This window comes from Hevea brasiliensis, chromosome 2 (assembly GCF_030052815.1).
Source record: "Hevea brasiliensis isolate MT/VB/25A 57/8 chromosome 2, ASM3005281v1, whole genome shotgun sequence".
Taxonomy (NCBI): domain Eukaryota; kingdom Viridiplantae; phylum Streptophyta; class Magnoliopsida; order Malpighiales; family Euphorbiaceae; genus Hevea; species Hevea brasiliensis.
In genome coordinates this window covers 11,951,737-11,969,463 of record NC_079494.1, presented here as the reverse complement: position 1 = coordinate 11,969,463, position 17,727 = coordinate 11,951,737, and the positions used below count along the sequence as shown (strand labels likewise).

The following is a 17,727-nucleotide window of genomic DNA, read 5'->3' as shown; positions in this document are numbered from 1 at the left end:
TCATGGCCTAAATTGTGTTATCGATCGGCAACACTGTATTATTCAGTTATTTGATCAAATTGTGTTAATTCAGTTATTTAATCAAATTGTGTTATTGATTGGTAAAACTGTATTATTCAGTTATTTGATCAAATTGTGTTATTGATTGGCAAAACTGTGTTACTCAGTTATTTGAACAAATTTGTATTATATGAACTTTGTAAATTTTGTGAACTATTTGATTTGTGAATTGTCAATAAAAGATCTATATATATCGCATTTCAAATTGTTATTGTGCACCGCTGAGTGAATTGTACTCAGCGATAGCTTTTCATTCTTTATCGCAGTAGACAGATCGACAGTATGCCAGATTAGGCTGCTAGTACTACATTGAGAGATCATCGGGTATATTGAATAGACCACATTTTACATTTTGTACTGTAATGTATGTTCATTGTATGTATATATTGTTCTTGGTTTTGAGCAGTTGTAAATTAAAATTGTACATTGAAGTTGTAAAGTAAATTATGAGTTATTTTGGCTTGTAAAATTTGTACTATATTTCTTTAATCTCAGCTTTGAAAATACTGAAAAATTATTGTGAATTTGAGTTGAGAAACATATTGAGTTGTTCAAATGTTGGAGTTGAGCTTGAGAAAAATAATGAAGTGCTTTTTACAGGTTTTTGAAGAACTGTTTTATCCAAAATACAGATGGCACTCTGCCAAAATTTTTACAGAAATTACTAATAGTCCAAGTGTGTTAGCTGTTTTACTTTAGTTTAAAAAGGTTTTTAACACCTGTAAATAGTGCTCACCACTATAAAAAGAAGTAAGAAAAGTTTTAAAATTTCTTGTAGTGTATTTAATGGGTTATCAGTAGACGAAGTTGGTAATTCATTAGGTATACTACGGGATCATGTTATGCCTTACAGAGGGGTAGGGTGTGACAAATAATCACATCTTGGGCTACAAAACTTCAAATGGAGTGATTCAAAAAGAGAATTAAAGTTAAGACAATAAAGAATAACTTTTATGAAGAAAACTTTGCCAAATTCTAACAGTAACATGACAAATGGAACAGTACAAAATAGGACACAAAATCTGAAAAATTTGAAATTGTGCCTAGTAAACCTAAAAATCTACGGAGCAACTAAAACCAACAAAATTGGTAACCAAAATGTGGTATGTGGGTGAAATTAAAATCTCTATACCTATTAAGCATAAGAAACTCAACAAATTAACTTGAATAGTATTGTGAATAGTAACCCCGAAATGAAAATTTCCAAGAATGTTAATTTAAGCATATTGGGGCTAGAATTAAGAATATATGAATTAATTATTGAATTTATTGTGAGATAAGATACTGAAACACTATAAATTGCGTGTTTCAGCTGAAGAAGACTTGGATAAGGATAGGGCAAACTAAGTCAAGGCCTAGAGGCAACTCACATCAGGTTTGTGCACAATAAACTTTAATTTATCGTTTTCTAATTGAAAACCTATTTAGCTATGCATTGTGAATTAGTTGTACTAATTATGGGTTTCGAGAAATGCTGTGTTGCCATTTTATGAATGGAAATTTGAATTGAAAATTAATTTGTGTTTTGCATGAAATGTTTGAATAACTTAATTTAAATTATTTTTTATTCACACTTGGCATGGCAATATCACTATGTTCCTCCTGCATTTATGGGGTGAGTATGACTATATTCCTCCCTCTCTGGCTTCCCAGTCTGAGATGAGTTTAGATGAGTACTCATTAGCTAGCTAACTACCTACCTCATTGATTTCGATTAGTGGGGTGAGTTTGCCTTGTCGTGGTGTACAACACGGTATGTTTGAAAATTTTGTGTCATGACCTAAGTTGTGTTATTGATTAGCAACACTGTGTTTATTAAATTGTTTGATCAAATTTGTGTTATATTAAACTTTGAAAATTGTGAAATATTTAAATTGTGATTTGTGATAAATGTGATTTGAAAATTGAAATGTGATTGTGAAATATTTGAACCGTGAATTAATAACAAATGTTTTATATTGTGCATTTTATATTTTATTGTGCACCACTGAGTATTTTTATACTTAGCGATAGTTTTCTTTGCTGTCGCAAATAGAAATAAGGAAAAAGCAGCAGAGTGAGCTGTTGATTTTTAAGACTAAACTGACTTTTTGTACGAGTATTTATTTATACCGTTGTAAATTTGACTTGATGTAAATAATCTTTGTTCATATGTATCTAAGTAGTAGATGAGTAGTTGTAAATTAAAGTTGTAATAATATTATTTTTTATTTTGTTTTGTAAATTAAGATTTGTGTATGTAAATTTAATTTAATGCAATGTTTATGAGTTTGTCGAATTATTTTGAAAAATTTTTTAGTTGTGAATTTTGAATTGAAATTTGATTGAATTGTATTGATTTGAAGATATATTGGCGGTTGGAGTTGAGAAATGAAATTATTAGGAGTGTTTTCACAGGTTTTGAAGAATTGATTTTTCCCAATTATAGACTGTACTTTGTCGAAATTTTTATAAAATTTGTGAAAACTTTAAGTTGATTAAAAAATTAATATGTGGTTTATCTTTGAATAAAATTTTTTAATTCTTACCAAAAGTGCTCGCTACCTTCGAAAAGTAATAAAATTGTTTTAAAATCCCTTGTAGTATATTTAATGGGTTATCGGTAGGCGAAGTATGGTGATTCATTAGATTACTACAGAATCATGTTACATCTTACTGAGGGGTAGGGTGTAACATGTTTAGAAATATTTGGAAGTCTGTCAACAGCTATACGACCATCTTAGCCAGCTTGCTGACCGAGAATGATCCTCTTCAACTCAGGTGATTCTATGGAACCATCAAGCCATTAATCACGCTCCAATCGCATGGCCTCTATTCATCCACCAGACTTGAGTTCCTGTCTCCTTAGTGCTTAAGGATACAAAGGTACGAGCCTATAGAATAGATCTTATTCAAGTAAGAACTGAATGGCCTGGAGAGTTGGAAGAACGTCAGGGTTAAGCGTGCTCGCTTAAGAGAAATCCTAGGATGGGTGACCTCCTAGGAAGTTCTCCATTCCACCTATGGGACAAAACCGTGAGGCTTATGGCCAAAGCGGACAATTACTCTAGTGGTTAGAGCCTGATCGTTACAGCTAGGGTAACCGAGTCACTGACTCTAGTTACCACCCAACTGTGACCTTTCAATATTCTAACTCTAGATCCCTAACCAGGAGTTCCCAACTCCTCTGCAGTTATAGAACTTTATTCTGGCATAACTATACCAAAATAGAGGCCATCCGCAAACGCCCTCATTATGAAGCACCACGTGGACTTTCAAGCAAGAGAACACTGTCACAGTTGCATTTACGGCTCAAGGAAAAGGGAAGGGTAGGGATATGAACAACATACAGTGTTATAGCTGTAAAGAATATGGACATATTGCTGCCAATTGTGGAAAGAAGTTCACGAATCATCAGAACCGCTTCGGACACATCATAAAGGAGTGTCCTACACGTCCTCAAAACTGTAGAGCCAATGCTTCCTCAGTTGCAATGAATAGTTCTAATCACTTTGCTGCTCCAGTAATATCTACAACTCCTTCTACAGCTGCTGAACCTGCTGTTCTTACTCCTGAAATGGTGTAGCAAATGATTGTTTCAGCCTTTTCTGCTTTAGGGCTACAAGGTAATGATATTGCATCTTCTCAATTTTGGCTTGTTGATTCTGCTGCTTCAAACCATATGACCAACTCATCTAGTATGCTTAAAAATGTTCGTAAGTATCATGGCTCAACAGAAATTCAGATTGCTAATGGAAGTAATATACCTATTACTAAGGTTGGGGATCTTACTCCATCTTTCAAAAACATTTTTGTATCTCCAAAGCTCTCTACTAAGCTAATTTCAGTTGGTTAATTGGTGGATAATAATTGTGATGTACATTTTTCTCGTAATGGTTGTCTCGTGCAGGATCATGTGTCGGGGACAGTAATCGCGAAGGGGCCTAAAGTTGGAAGATTGTTTCCCTTATTTTTTTCCATTCCTAATGTCACTTCTTTTGTTTGTACCACTATTGCTAGTAAGAGTGAAGTATGGCATAAACGTTTAGGCCATCCAAATTTTGATATTTTGTCTCATTTATCAAATTCTAGTTTATTGGGAAATAAAGACCATTTCTCTAATGTTTCTTTTGATTGTTCCACATGTAAACTAGGCAAAAGTAAAACTCTTCTTTTTCCTTCTAGTGGTAGTCGTGCTGTAAAATGTTTTGATATAATTCATAGTGATGTTTGGGGCATCACCCTAATTATTTCTCATGCTCACTACAAGTATTTTGTGATATTCATTGATTATTATAGTCGATATACATGGTTATATTTCCTTCATTCCAAATCTAATGTATTTTCTATTTTCAAGACCTTCTTGTTTTATATTGAGACTCAATATTCTACTTGTATTAAAGTATTGCGATCTGATTCTGGTGGGGAATATATGTCTCATGCATTTCATGATTTTTTGCGTGAGAAAGGCATTGTCTCACAACTCTCATGCCCATATACATCACAACAAAATGGGGTTGCTGAACGTAAAAACCGTCATCTTTTGGATGTCACTCGAACTTTATTGATTGAGTCTTCTGTTCCATCCAAATTCTGGGTGGAAGCCTTGTCTACTGCAGTTTACTTAATTAATAGACTGCCATTTCAGGTGTTAAATCTTGACTCTCCATATTATCGTCTTTATCATAAATATCCTAGCTATTATGATTTACATACATTTGGTTGTGTTTGTTTTGTATATTTGCCTTCTCATAAACGTCATAAACTTTCTGCTCAATCTGTTAAATGTGCCTTTATGGGTTATGGTTCTTCTCAAAAGGGTTTTTTTGTTATGATCCAAGTTCTAACAAATTTCGTGTTTCTAGAAATGTTATTTTCTTTGAGAATCAGTATTTCTTTTCTACTCATGTTTAGCCCTCTTCTATTATTACTATTCTTCCTACTTTTGAGGATTTACCATCTCTTTCTATTCGGTTTAAGCCTGGATTTGTGTATGAAAAATGTCAACCAACTTTGCTCCTTCCCGAGACTGATCCGTCACTTGCGCTTGCTTCTGAGCCTACCTCTGAGATTTCTTCTGAGCTTGCTCCTCCCGAGCCTATCCTTCGTCGATCTACCAGAGTATCTCGTCCGCCTCACTAGTATAGTTTTTCTGCTACTTTGTCTGATATTTCTGTTCCATTATGTTACTCATAAGCTTCCAAGCATGAGTGTTGGCAAAAAGCCATGCAGGATGAACTTCAGGCTCTCCAAAAGAATCACACATGGGAAATTGTTTCTTGTCCTTCAACTATTAAGCCCATTGGATGTAAATGGGTTTACTCAGTTAAGCTTTGTTATGATGGCACTCTAGATAGATATAAAGCTCGATTGGTTGCTCTTGGTAACAAGCAGAAGTATGGGGTGGACTACGAGGAGACTTTTGCTCCTGTAGCAAAAATGACTATAGTGCGCACTGTTATTGCCATTGCTGCTTCTCAAGGTTGGCCTCTTCATCAAATGGACGTAAAAAATGTTTTTCTCCATGGAGATCTTAAAGAGGACATTTATATGGTACCTCCACCTGGTTTGTTTTCCTCATCTACATCAAATGTGTGTAAATTAAAAAGATCTTTGTATGGCCTGAAATAAGCTCCACGCGCATGGTTTGAAAAGTTTCGGTCCACCTTGCTTCATTTCTCTTTTGTGCAAAGCAAATATGACTCCTCTTTGTTTCTTTGCAAAACATCTACTAGTTTTGTTCTACTTATTGTTTATGTAGATGATATAGTTATCACCGGAACCGATTCATCATTGATAAAAAAAAAATTCAACAATATCTTCAGGATTCTTTTCATATGAAGGATCTCAGTTCTCTTACGTATTTCTTGGGATTGGAGGTTTATTCTGATTCTTCTAGTGTATTTTTACATCAGCACAAACATACTAAGGATTTGATTACTTTGGCAGGCCTTCAAGATTCGTCCCTACTTGATACTCCACTGGAATTAAATGTTAAGTATCGTCATGAGGAGGGAGATCTTCTTCCTTATCCAACTTTATTTCGACAAATAGTTGGCATTCTGAATTATCTTACTATTACAAGGCCTGATATCTCTTTTGCAGTTCAATAAGTCAGTCAATTCATGCATGCTCCACGTCATCTACATTTGGTGGTTGTTCGTCGCATCATTAGATATCTCTTAGGCTCTCTTAGCCGTGGTTTATTCTTTCTTGTTAGCTCTCCTATTCGCCTTGTTGCTTTTAGTGATGCTGATTGGGCCGGATGTCTAGATACTCGTCGCTCTGTCACAGGTTGGTGTATGTTTCTTGGAGATTCCTTGATATCTTGGAAGAGTAAGAAATAGGACCGTGTTTCAAAATCTTCCACAGAGTCCGAATATCGAGCCATGTCAGCTACTTGCTCAGAGATTGTTTAGCTTCAAGGACTAGTTGCTGAAATTGGATTTCCTCAGTCTACTCCTACTCCTCTCTATGCTGACAACACTAGTGCCATTCAAATTGCCACAAATCTAGTTTTCTATGAGCGTACCAAACATATCGAGGTAGATTATCATTCTATTCGGGAAGCCGTTGATATAGGTGACATTTCTCTTCCCCATGTTTCCACTGCTCTTCAAATTGCTGATGTGTTTATGAAATCTATGACTCGACAATGTCATCAATTTCTAGTTGGCAAATTGATGCTTTTTTATTGTAACAACTCAAAATTTTTAAATTACAAATAAAATAATTTTGGCCCTAATTGTAAACCTCTAAGAAATTGAAGGACTAATAGCGTAATTAGAAGTTAAAAAAAAAGGACCCAAAAACGCTGCGCAGGACCCCCCCAGCTCTCCTTCTCTTTCTCTCTGACTCTCTCTCCTCCCTCTCGTTTTTCTCCTTGCCAGTGAGAGACCCCCTGCCGGTGACCACCCCAGCAGCTCCAGCGTCGACCATTCCACCTCCAACGGCCATGAACGCCGGCTAGAAGAGCAGCAACAGCGGTGGGGAGCTTAACCAACTGCCCAAAGGAGCGCGACGTGGGAGAGCTTCCAAGCCGTTTTTCGGCCATTTTCGACACCGAGAACCCTGCAAACGGTGGCAGTGTGGCTAAGGCATCCCTCTGGGACCTCCTTTGCCAGCGATAATGGAGTTTTTCCGGCGAGTCGAAGAGAGAGAAAGAGGAGAGAGAAATTTTGGGCAGTGGCTTTCGGCCACTTTTTCGGTGATCCGACCGTCGGATCAGAAATCCGAGGCCACCGATGGACTCAGGACGACGAGATCTTCGAGATAGGACTGGCCCTGCTCCGATCGGATACCATTGGAAAAAGGCGATAATCGGACGGTCCAGATTGCTTGGTGAGATTTTCAAACTTTTTTTATTCTCAAAATTTAAAAATAATTTTATGATAATTATTAACAATTTTTAGGCATAATTTAGGTGCAATCGGATCGAAGATAGCTCACTGGTGTTGGAACCGCATTTTCAGCCAGATTTGGCTGCCCGGTAACCCGTCTCAGAACGTGATCGATATTATAGTCAATCCTAACATTTTTAGATGTTCTAAGTGTCAGAATTGGCATAGGTAAACCCGAACTCCAAGTTGCTCATTTCCGGCTAATACCGATTTAGAATAAAATTCATAAAATATTCGTGGATGATCATAAAATTATAATTCCTTTTTCAATAGCCTTATAATATTATTAAGAACCGCGGGGCAAAATTTTAGAATTTTTAGAGCTTCTCTGAGTGAATTTTTATGAAATGTCAATTATAGGGACTAAAACGTAATTTTTCAAGTTTATGACTATTGACTGTGTTGGAGGGCTCAGGAGGGGCTATATGTCTTTGATAAGATGTGATTGTGAAAATTGTGATTTAGAAGTGTTCTTTGAATCTTTTTGCAGGTTTATAGGTCTTAGGTACAGGAGAAATTCTGTCGAATTTTAGGCATAAATTAGGATGTGTTTGCCTCTTTAAATTTATTTTTATTTGAATTGGCATTAATAAATTTACAATAAAATTATGTAGGTAATCAAGGTCAACCATCTTCCTTCACCCAACCTCTACCGTCGTCTCTGGTTATTGTGAGTAAAATATTAATTTTAATTGTAATTTCGATATTATTATATGTTTAAGCATGCCCATGCATTACTCATAAATATATATCTATATAGCTAAATACTAGGCATGATGTATATTGCATTTTTAAACTGATGAAGTGTTATGGATATTGTTTGCGGTAATTTGGAGTAGTGTGCGTGTGTTGGTGTGCGTGTGGTGTGTGGTGTGGGATATGAACAGGACGGGTAGACACGGCTTGAGAGACACTCGCTGGGACCCGGTCCTTCGGGGTAGACACTGCTTGAAAGACACTCGCTGAGACCCCACATTTGATTTATTAAGCGAAAGTCCGGCTTGAGAGACACTCGCTGGCAGAGGTTGGATTAAGATGGCTGTATAGGGGATCAGGTCCTATATATGTATTGTTTGACAGTGTTGGGTGTGTGAGTGCTCTAAATTGCCTTTTTGCTGATTGTGATATGAATTGTATAAAAAATTTATGAGGATGTTGCATATCACTTTACGGGGTACATTAGCTTTAGATAGCTATAGAGATTATGATTGAAATTGGTATTTCATTTTCTGAGTCGAATGCTCACTCCTATTTATCTATTTTTCCAGGTTACAAGAGGATTATTTATTGTGGCTAACCTGCTCTTCTTCTTCGCAGGCCCATTAATAGTATTTAATATATTTTGTACAATTGAGTTAAATTTTAGACTCCGCATCTGTTAGAAGTACTTATTTTTATTTTGGGCCTGTATTATAAAAGTTATGTTGGACTTGTAAATTTATTAACTGTATGCATGATGAGATTAGATGAGGGAGCTAAGCTCCCATTTGAGTTATGATATTTGATTATGTGGAGGGTGAGCTGAGCTCCCAAATTTATTATATATTTTGTTTACAGATCGGACGAGTCAAAAACTCCCCGTTAAATGGTCCATTTTATGGTCGGACTCTATGCGGTTGAATTCTTAAAATTGGGCCCAAATGGGCCTTAGAGTTGGGTTGAGGAATAATTAGGCTTACTACGATCCTCGGGAGCTTTAGGCTGGCTCAGGTCCTAGTGTCGGTCTGGTCCATAGGTTGAGTCGCGATAAATGTGGTATCAGAGCTTAGGCTTTAGATTCATGGGAAATAATGTAATTGGGAGTGTAAAAAGGAGTCGTGTTAGGAGGTCACATGCAGAGTATAGGATTCTGTTTCATCTTTGTGTGAGAAGACACTACTCTTCATGAAGTAATTCCCCAAAAAAAAACATCTAAGGAGGGTGAAGGATCACAACTTATTAAACTTAAGCAAATCGTCTCAAAATTAGATCTCAATTTCATTAAAAATTGATCTCTCTCTTGCTTTGCTCATGAATTGCTTGAATTACAGAAAGAGATTCTGTAGGTACCTTAGCATAAACAATGTCACTAAATTCTGCCCATAAGTTTTGAAAACCAGAAAAATATTCCTGGATGGAGACATTTCCCTGAGAATAATTAGTAATGTCATTCTCCAATTAAAAACGTCTTGTAGTATTGTCTTGATTGTAAACCTTTTTTAAGTAATCCCACATGGCCTTTGCAGTCTTATATGGCCTTAGATTAGGAACAATAAGAGGGTCAACAGAATCTAAAATCCAAGTCATTACCCGAGCATCTTTAACATTCCATTGAAGCAACTCCTTAGAATCTGTAGGAGCTGGATCATTGCCATCAACATGACCCCATAATTCTTTCCTTGTGACAAATAATTGAAACTGAAATTCCCAGGCAGAATAATTTTTTCTAGTGAATCAAACATTGAAAGTTTCAAAATGGTTTGAAGTTGTCATCTTGAACAGCCCAAAGAAAACCAAAAATTTCTGTGACCAAAAGCACGAATATAATCAGAAAGCCAAGACCCAAAAGCCTGAGATATTAGGACTGATCACCAAATAAAATCAAGAAAACAAAAAAAACACCAAAGAACTCAAAGAAGACAAGGAAACACAGATTCATAGAGAAGGCTCTGATACCATGACAATTTTTTCTGAATGTCTCTCCAATAGAGAGTCCTTTCATTTAAATAGAAATCATCTTGATTTACATTCCTAAAAATCAGCTATAATATCAGCCTAATTATGGAAATTTATTTACTCCTTAATTACACAGATTCATACAGCTAGCTATAATCCTAAGTATAGAAAGCTATTTATACCATATTTACAAAGATATGTACAGCTATATGGAAACTAGTAATTCATATGAGGTGGTCACCATACTAACAGTGACAAATCCACAAATAAATTATTCACTTTTTTAATTTCAATTCACTGCACAGTTTCATGGGCTTTTTTTTCAACAGGTGATTTTGAAAAAAAATAAACATATAAAGGGATGACTTACAAAATTTTTATCAAAAGGGATTTTTTTGCCAGGAAGTATGAGAAGTAGCTTAAACCCACATAAATAAAAACTTGAAAAGAAGCTTGAACGCTATTTATAGTAGCATTCCACCAATATAAACAGTTTAAATTCATACAAACAAAAATTTCACAAGAAGTTTGGATGCTATTATTTCATGCTATCCGCTCTAGTAGTACACTGCTATAAATAGCATCCAAGCTGCTTTTTTTTATCTTTACTTCGTCTTACATGGCAAAAAAAAAAACCCCTTTGGTAATTATTTTGTAAGTAACCTGTTTGTATGTTTATTTTTTCCAAACACAACTATTTGAAAAAAAAAGCCCCCGTTTCATTCACCAAATAAGTACCGTTTGTAGTAAAAGTAGTAAGTAATAACAAATAGTTTTGGCCAAGTATTTTTGGATTAACAAAAGAATATGTTGCTTTCTGGTCTCTTTTACTCTCCTGCTCCTCTTACTTGCAGAATACCTACAACCGACACCCCCTAGTTTATTCCCAGAAGCTAAGGAAATAATTACCTTCAGAGTGTCCCTATGGAGCAGGTAGTAAAGAGTAACAAAATGCTCAATAAATTTGTTGCCCGAAGGTGGGTTTCAGCTGAGAAGTTGGAGGACGAAAAGTCGAAAAAGCATCCTCAAACGAGAAAGAACAACCACCAGCTTTTCTGCATTAAGAGTACTTGCCCTCTCTATTGGATCTTACACATCTTAAAATTGAGAACCCTGGATGGCACCATCTACAGCTAATCCTTGTCAAAATTGCTGCAAGCTCTATGCAGTGTCTCAACACCATTACAACACAACAAAAGGTCAGTTACAAAAAAAATTCCCTGTTTGCCTTAAACTATGGTTTCTACTATTTCAAAATTAACAATTTTGGTCCTTATGTTACCATATGTGAAAAGTACAAGATTTCGAGTGAAATGTTCTATAATATAACAATTTTATGGACTAAACCTATGGTATGACTTCTATTCATAATTTATAATAAAGTACTAAATGTGGAGTCATTAACAAAACATTTGGGACCAAAATAGCTAATTTTGAAATAGCAAGCACAAAAATATATGTCATGAAAAACTTCAAGAGGTTTTGTTTTGAACCCGTAACGTATAATAATACATTCTCAAAAATATAGAATCAATTTTCTAATATATTCATGGCAGCTTTTTTCAAATATAATGGTCAGTTGTTTAAAAAAGGTTTGAATTTATCAAATATAACATGCCCAGAAATTGCAAGAAAGAGGATAGAATAATCATCATCATATTATATCTGGTATCGAAAACCTGAGTTGCTCCCAAAAATTGTTGGAAGACTTGCAGTCATTTCTGTGGTGTTCTTAGCTAAATTTGCAAACCTTGAAGTTGTCATAAAAATTGGCCCTGCATATCTTTATTCTTAAGTTTCTAACCTTCTTCAATCCTATTGCACACAACAATAAATAGCATACTATTTTATTGAGTAATTTTCACCACTAAAACATTTAACTTTAACATCCACCTTATTGCAGGTAAAGTCCATTTGCTAACTTCAGATTATACAACCATGTGCTAATTTGAACTTGACCGTGCAATCACCTTAGGAAATAATGCTGAAAGAATCAATTCCAACAAAATTACATTGAATGTTGGAACAAAACAGACACGGCAAGAGTCTTACTGGATATTAATATCAAGGTTAAGAAATGCATTTTGAAATATTTCAGAGGGTGGGTTCAATAAAGGCTTGATGGTAGATTCTACGAGATAAGGCCTATGCAAAGTACCAGCTGTCTTAAGCATAACATAATGCTGAGTAATTGATAAACTTGATAAGGACATTCATAAGCTTAGTTTATTTTCTTGAGCAAATTTGGCCTTCTGCACAGGCCATCAGGAGGCCCATAAGTTGTATGATTTTTTCATGAGTTAACTAGGACTAGAGGACAAAATGAAAGTTGAAACACTAAAGGAACCTGTGATGATAATGACACTAGCAATGATGATAAGAAGGGGGAGTGAAAGTGTTTGGGCACTCTAGAAGAGGAGGAATTCATTTGAAGAGGTCGGGCTTCAGAGTTATAAGCAAATGATAAAGATTCTTCAAATACTACTCAATTTTACATAAAAATTGTACTCGTTTTGTTTGTTGTTGTTGGGTATGGTAGCTAAAATTGGCAAAGGTGTTCATGGAAGAAACACACTAATTAGCCTTTTTTGGATTCCCTTGTTTCTTTTTTTTTAGGTAAGGAGTTTTTCTTTTAATTTTTTTTTTCAATTTTCTTTTTCCCTATTTCCCATTTTAAAAGGATAGGAGGTGATTGGAGGTTTCCGGCCTCTACTCTCTCCATGAAACAGGGAATGTTCTCCATTTTCCCTTTCACCATCCCTTCTCAATACGATAATGTCTCTGAGCACTGCCTGCCCACATCCCTTCCCAGTACTCTCACATTCTGAATCTGCTAAACTCCAATACAGATAAATATTTTACTGTTCAAATTCACAGAGCTCTTTTTAAAATGGGAACAATCAAGGAAACAGAGAATATATCAGTGGCATTTTGGCAACTGAGAGCAGTCCAATTCAATAATAATCTAGCCAGTAATTATTGAAAAAAAATTTGGCAAAACTAATCTTATAGACAGTTGATGAATAACTAAAAAATGCACAATATGCAATTAGCCTATACTCCACATCAAGATGCAGCTCCTATCATGTGAAATCAATAGGATATATCAAAAATTCAAAGCTTGCTTTAATATACACAAGGGTGAGAAAAGACTACCTTCCAAACTCCGACTGGCTCTATTACATCCGATCCCACAAGAACTAATGCCTTCTTCTCTTAGGAACAGAAGCAAACGACAAGGTTTGTCTCAACAAATTGGCATTTTCCTTCATTGTATTGTTCTGGTAAGTTTACACTTGGAAATGAAGATAGTAGCCATGTAATTCAGACTACACAATTTCAAGAGCTCAGCTGACCTCTGTTTGAGCTCAAGATTACAACCACTCTGTATTGTTGGAATTGAGAGTTTTCTTAATGAAGGTTCCAGAATAATTGGAAGATTAATTATATTTTGTATAATCCAGCTGAATTAGAGAAAATTCTAGATAAGTTAGTGATGTCTTATCAGCCACTCTTTGGTTAACAAATGTAAGGCTGTGATTTGTTAGTTAAATCTTCTGGAATCTTTAGAAGTTGTTTTTGTAGCTATAAATAGATGTATGATGCTGGAAATGTAAGAAGGGTGTGTGTTTATGTGTGAAATAAACCAGAGAAAGATTCACTTTTAGCAGATTTGATTATCTCTTCTTTATTCTATGTTGATGTCATGCTCACTTCTGGTTTATTAATACTGTTTATGCTTGATCTTCTCATCTCCAACAGTGGTATCAGAGCTCCTTCTTCCTATGGGTCCTGTGATTCTTGTTTTTGAGTGAGGTGTTTTCTCTATTTTTTTTGAAAAAGCTTTCTTTGGGTGATCTCTAAAAATGTCTGCAAGTGTTTCCTCCATTTTAGCTCCTGTGTTCACGGGGGAAAATTATGATTTCTGGGCTGTCTAAATGACAGCATTCTTGAAGGCTCATGATCTGTGGGAGGTGGTTTCTACTGGGAGAGAACCTGCTCCTTTGCCTCCAGATCCTATATTGGCACAAATCAAGTATCATAGTGATGAGTGTGCCAAGAAATTCAAAGCTTTGACATTCATCCATCAATCTATTTTAGATGCTATTTTTCCAAGAATCTTGAGTGCTCAAACAGCTAAGGAGGCATGGGACAAGCTAAGGGATGAGCTTCAAGGAAGTGAAAGAGTTAGATCAGTCAAGCTTCTAACTCTTAAAAGGGAATTTGAGATGTTGAGAATGAAGGAAGGAGAAACTGTAAAGCATTACTCCTCAAAGTTGATGGAGCTAGTGAATCAAATGAGAATTTATGGTGCTAAATTTCCTGATAGCCAAGTTGTTGAGTAAATATTGATTAGCCTTACGGAGAAATTTGAGTAAAAAATTTCTACAATTGAGGAATCATGTGATCTCAAGACCCTCACAATTACTGAGCTTATTGGCAAGCTTCAAGCTCAAGAGCAGAGATCATCCATGAGAAATCAAGATGCTAGTGAATCTGCATTTCAAGTGAAACAAAAATTCAAACCAGTTCCAAGCAAAGATTAAAAGAAATTTTCTCCAGACAGGTAGGGGAAGAGCAAACAATCTGAAAATTCAAAGGATAGTGTGAGAAAAGGTAAGTTTCCTCCATGTAACATCTGTAAAAGGACAAATCACTTGGAGAAAGATTGTTGGCATAAGGGTAAATCAGTGTTACAATGCTGGTATTGTAAAAAGCATGGCCATACTGAAAAATTCTGCAAAGTAAAGCAGGGCAAAGAGCAACAGGAGCAGCAACAATCTGCGCAACATGTTGACTCTGTTGAAAATCACCAACAACAAGCTGAAGAGCATTTGTTTATGGCCTCGCATCACTCTTCCTCATTTTCAGATGGCTCTCATGCATGGTTTGTTGACAGTGGGTGCACTGTACACATGGCTAAAGAAGTTGATATGTTCTCTTTTTTGGATTCATCTGTCAAAACAAGAGTAAAGTTAGCAAATGGCCAACTTGTGCAAGCTGAAGGCAAGGGGACAGTGGCAATACACTCCATGTCAGGTGCAAAGCTTATTCTGATGTGTTGTTTATTCCTAGCTTGAATCAAAATTTGTTGAGTGTTGCCCAACTGCTGAGGAAAAATTTTTCTGTCATATTTAAAGATGAAACATGTGTTATCCATGATTCTAATGGTGCTGAAATTGCTAAAGTTGGCATGATTAATAATAGTTTTCCATTTGATATTGCAAATATATCACATCATGCTTATGATGTTTCTAATGCTGATGTGGGGTTATGGCATAAGAGATTTGGCCATTTTAATTTAAATGCTTTGAAATCTCTTTCTTCAAATGAATTAGTTAAGGACATGCCTGAAATTCATCTGAACAATGATGTGTGTCAATCATGCCAACTTGGAAAAATGCATAGACAATCCTTTCCTGTAAATCAAGCTGTTAGAGCTAAGCAAAAGCTAGAGCTTGTCCATACTGATGTGTGTGGCCCCATGTCGGTTCCTTCATTAAATGGGAACAGGTATTTTATCCTATTCATTGATGATTTCTCAAGAATGACATGGGTTTATTTTTTAAGTGCCAAATCCAAGGTGTTTTCTATGTTCAAAAAATTTAAAGCTCCAGTAGAAAATCAATGTGGCATGAAGATTAGGACCTTGAGGTCAGATAATGGTATGGAGTGCAACTCTTCTGAGTTTGAGAAGTTTTATGAATCAACTGGAATTGAGCATCAGTTAACTGTGAGCTACACACCTCAACAAAATGGTGTCTAGAGAGGAAAAATATAACTATTATTGAAATGGCAAGGTGCATGCTGGTAGAGAAGAACTTGTCAAAGAATCTATGGGCAGAAGCTGTGTTTACAGCTGTTCATCTTTTAAACAGACTTCCCACTAAGTCTGTTAAAGGAATGACACTTCATGAAGCTTGGTTTGGTTCGAAGCCATCTGTCAAACACCTCAAAGTGTTCGGCTCTCCTTGCTATGTTCATGTACCTGATGTAAAGAGATCAAAGCTGGATGACAAAGCTATGGTGGGAATTTTCCTTGGATATGCTACACATTCCAAAGGGTATAGAATTCTTGATTTAAAATCTAAGAAGATCATGATTGCAAGAGATGTGGTGGTGAATGAGCAAGCATTCTGGAATTGGGAGAAGCAAAAGGTTGAGCTACATTCAAATGATTCTCTTAAAGGGAGACAAGATGCAACTTCAAGATTGCATGTTTCTTATGAGGATGGAAGTGATTCTGAAGTTGATTATCCCATCTTGAAAATCAGGTCACTTGCTGAAATTTATGAAAGATGTAATATGGTGAATATGGAGCCATCTAATTATCAAGAGGCAAGCAAGTTTCTTGAATGGCAACAAGCTATGGAAGATGAAATAGCTATAAATGAAAAGAAAAAGACATGGGAGCTCATTGCCAAGCCAAAGGAGAAGCATGTTATTAGAGTCAAGTGGGTAGGGGTGGCCACGGTTCAGGAACCGCTGGTTACGGTTCCTGAACTGCCGGTTCAGGTTCAATAAAATCATGAACCTGAACCAAACCGTCATGGGACGGTTTGGAAGACGGTTCCTGAACCGCCGGTTCCGGTTCGAGCCCCGGTTTAAAACGGTTTAAAAGACGGTTCAAAAAATGACAGTTCAAAACGGTTTGAAGGACGGTTTGGAAGCGATTTTGGAGCGGTTTAAGAGCGACTTAAAGGAAAAAATTAGAGGAAAATTTTATTGATTTATAATTTAAATTATATTTGTAAAAATATTTTAATTTTTCTTAGAAATCTTTTAATCAAAATAAAATAAAAATAGAAAGAATAAAATTAACTTATTTTTAAGAAAAATTTAATAAGCAAAGACTTGAATTTATTAAAAACTAGAGATGAAATTAATTTAAAAAAAAAAAAAGAAAAAGGTGCATGAACTTAATTTTGCCTATGTATCCCTTTAGGATTTAGATAAATCAAAATTTTCAGTTATAAGTTAAAAGAAGAGAGATTGAGGTGGTTTGGTAATGTGAAGCATAGACATAGGAAAACTCTAGTTAGACATGTAGAGCACATTGGGTTAGAGAATAGAAATAAAAGAATAGGTAGACCAAAACTAACTTAAAGGAGAATACAACATGACTTAAAAGTATTACACATTTCCGACGATTTAACTTAAAATCGTTTTAGAGTGGAAAAAGAAAATCCATATAGCCGACCCCAATAAATTTTTGAGATAAAAGCTTAGTTGAATTGAGTTGAGTTGAGTTGAATATTACTTACCCTTTTTTTAAAAATTATATGATAATTGATAATTAAAAAAATATAAAAGAAAAAAAATCAAAATAGAAGGTATTAAAAGTTTTATTGAATATACAAAATAATAACAGAGTAATTGATATAGTATTAAAAATTTTAGTGAGCATATAAAATAATAAAGTAGGAGAATTATGAAAGTATTGAGAATTAAAAGGAGTGTAGAAAATAATTATTTAGAAAATTTGAGAAAAATTAAAAGAGTATTAAGAATTAAAGAAAGTGTAGAGAATTAATGATATATATATATATATATATATATATATATATATATATATATATATATATATATATATATATATAAATGAATTAGGAGTGGAGTGAGGTATTTATTG

General features: G+C 35.2%; 1 non-coding gene across 1 annotated transcript; it reads right to left on the bottom strand.

Moving 5' to 3' along the window:
- Positions 1–2,753: 2,753 nt before the first annotated feature.
- On the bottom strand, positions 2,754–2,964 carry LOC131178253 (small nucleolar RNA U3). The gene has a single exon (XR_009147387.1). It is a non-coding gene; the product is annotated as a small nucleolar RNA U3 (small nucleolar RNA).
- Between the last annotated feature and the right edge of the window lie 14,763 nt (positions 2,965–17,727).